A 3,195-nucleotide genomic window follows, 5' to 3' on the forward strand; every position below is an offset into this window, starting at 1 on the left:
CGAATGGGGAGAGTGGCATCAGACGTTCGACAGTTTGCTCAATAGCGGAGAGAATATATCTCAGCAAAGTGTCACAAAAGGAAGAAGGAAGTCAATTACCGCGTGTTTTTTGTGAAGGTAATCATTGGAACGACAGACACATACCCTACTGTTGACAAAAGGATGGAAAGATTAAAGATATTGAGACTTTATGGAATTATGCTTAAAAAACGACCACTCACAAGAAAATGCATGAGAAGAATGAAATGTTTTTATTGTGGATCTGGCCACAATAGCGCTTTATGCAGGGGACGCAACGAAATAAAGCAAGAATTTCAAAAATAGTGAGGAAACAAACATAAGCCCAAAAACAGTGGCGGCCATGGTTACGGATGATAGCATTCGGGAAACGTATATGATGTGTAAAGAAGTAAGGCTAATCAATCCAGATGAACCAAGAAAAACATCAAAGGCCTTAATTTTCTTCGATACAGGAAGTGATTGTAATTATGTTACAGAATCAATGGTAAGCAAATTGTATTTAAAATAAACATCACCGGATGTGGGAATGTTAGTAACAGGAATGGTGGGCACAAGGAAATATGAAAGTCGAAAGATAACCTTCGGAGTTCAAACGCTGCCTGGAAATGTGAAGAATATCGGAAATATGAAAGAATATATGTGAAGAATACGTACATTGTCGATTCAATAGTCGAACGGATACCGTATGTAATAAACAATGAAAGACACACTAGTTGAAGGTAAGTGAGGAAAACCAGATGTATTATTAGGCGTAGAACGGGTTGCAGATTTAGTAATTCGTAATTCCATAAAACGCCCACCAGGATGGATGATTATGGAAACAAAAGTAAAGTGGTCGAAGGCGGCAAACGGAAAGTGGCGCAAGATAGTGACATAGGAAACAAATGACGAGTCTTATAAATTTCAAACAGTTGTGAACATAACAAGGAAGGAATTGCAAATCCACATGGATCGGACTGAACAGACGTGGAAATTGAAAGCAATCGGGACCAAGGATTTAATGACGGATTATCAAGGTAAAAAAACCCTTGAAGCCTTTCAAAAATCGCTCACCAAGGATAAAAGAGGGCGATGTGTAGTGGGCTGACCATGGAAAAACTAAGAGATAGCGCCAGCAGAAGGATATGGGCTGGCATAGGGACGTCTACGAATTACAATATGGAAACTGAAGAAGTCTCCAGAATTATTGGAATGTTACGGTGAGTATATTAAAACCTTACTTGAGAAAAGAATCATAGGGTGAAGAATCAGAATGTGAAACATGGCGAGTATCTACCTGCCCTACCAAGCGGTAATATCACCTGAGAAATCCATCACGAAGCTTAGGGTAGTATTTGACGCATCAGCAAAGACAAAAAAAGGATCGTCATTAAATGAATGTCTGTATAGGGGGCCAGTAATGATGCCATCATCAATACGGATTCTATTACGAGCCAGACAAGGATGTTACCTGGTGGTAGCCGATGTAGAAAAAGCATTTCTGTAAGTGAGCCTGAAACGGGAAGTCAGAGATGTCATCAGGTTTTTATGGTTAAAAGACGAAGGAAGTGACTCAAGGAAACCTAGCTTTTTACCAATCCAGGCGAGTTCATTGCGGCGCAGTATCACCACCTTTTCTGCTAGCTGCTGTCATTCGACATCTACTGGATGAAGAAAGCTCTAAATTATCGGCAGTAGCAAAGAATCTCTATGATAATGTATTAACCGCAAACGTTAGAAAATAACAGAAAAGCACAGGAAGCAAAGGAAACCCAAGAACCTTGTAGCAGCCTCCAAGGTACTTGTAGAATTAAGTACAGCGGAAAATTAAACGACAAAGTGAGAATTCATTACTCCAGGCGCTCCTTGGCAAGGCGGCGTTTACGAAAGAATAGCTGGAGTAGTTAAAGGATCTCTAAGAAAAGCCATCGGTACAAAGCTCCTTAACAACGGAGAATTGATAACTTTACTCTCTTGAAGCGATTATCGATGAAAGACCCTTGGTAGATCTGGAATAGGTCTAGTGTTAAGACCTAGAGATTTCCTGAATCCAGGCTCAGCTCGAGGAGAAAATTCGACAGAAGAAAGGGCTTACCGCAGGGATAAGATATGCGGGGAAGAAAATTTACAAACGAAGGAACTGAAACATCAGCACACGATCACGTGCAAGAGACTTGATCAAGAGACTATGGAAAGAGACTATGGAAAATGTGGCGAAAATACCTAGAAGAACTAAGAAAACGAGCTCAACGCAAACACCGAGGGCCTCGCAGTCGAATTCGACGAGAACCCAAAATTGATGAGCTGGTGTTGTTGAAAGGGAACTGTCCGAGAAATACCTGGAGAATGAGAAGAATCGACAGACTCATAAGGGACGAAAATGGTATATGTCGATCAGCGGTTGTAAGAATAGCTAACGGAAAAGAGCTAGTGAGAGCATGGGACACCTCTATCCTTTGGTGGTTTCCAACCGAGGATAAAGGTACAGACCACGCTCGCCTCGGGAGTGTCGCTGATATCGCGAATGGAAACAGAGAAACAATAACCCCCTTTGTTGAAAGCCAGATATTTTTGCTGTATATGCTCATATCGTCTTAACCCTTAACAATGTGCGTTCCATGAGGAAGCTAATTTTTGTAATCATGAACGGTACAAGCACCCTCCCACTCGGAGAAACGGAAGATCCTGAGCGCCAAATCATTTCGAAAGACGCGTTTCGACAGGTCGGTTGATTGGAGGGGAGGATATCGGGCGTGATTTAATCTTTTCGTTCTTAGTTTTTGTTATTACTTTGTTGTGTCGATGTTGTTGTTGTATTAATAAATTTATCGTAATAAAAGTCTAATAACCCAAGTTTTGAGGTATTACCAACTAAAGAGGCAGAAAGAACCCTCAGTTTTTGTCACGGTTGAAGAAAATCGGCGACAAAATTTGGTCCAACCAGCCGTATCCGAACAAACGATCTAAGGATTCGATTAAGAAAGAAGCGACCTAAGGATTTGATCAAGAAAGAAGCAAGTAACTCGTATTCAATTAAGAAAGAAGTGGGAAAGAATAATTCTTATTCGCATTTTTTTTTCATTAGCTCATAACAAAGCTTGAAAGTGGTCGAAAAAGAAATATGAGTGCAAACGATTCAAGAAAGGAAACGTTGGAAAGACTGGAACTACGAGAAAAGGATTTACCAGAAAGATT

The sequence above is a fragment of the Loa loa genome, assembly GCF_000183805.2.
Source record: "Loa loa unplaced genomic scaffold supercont3.655, whole genome shotgun sequence".
Lineage (NCBI taxonomy): Eukaryota > Metazoa > Nematoda > Chromadorea > Rhabditida > Onchocercidae > Loa > Loa loa.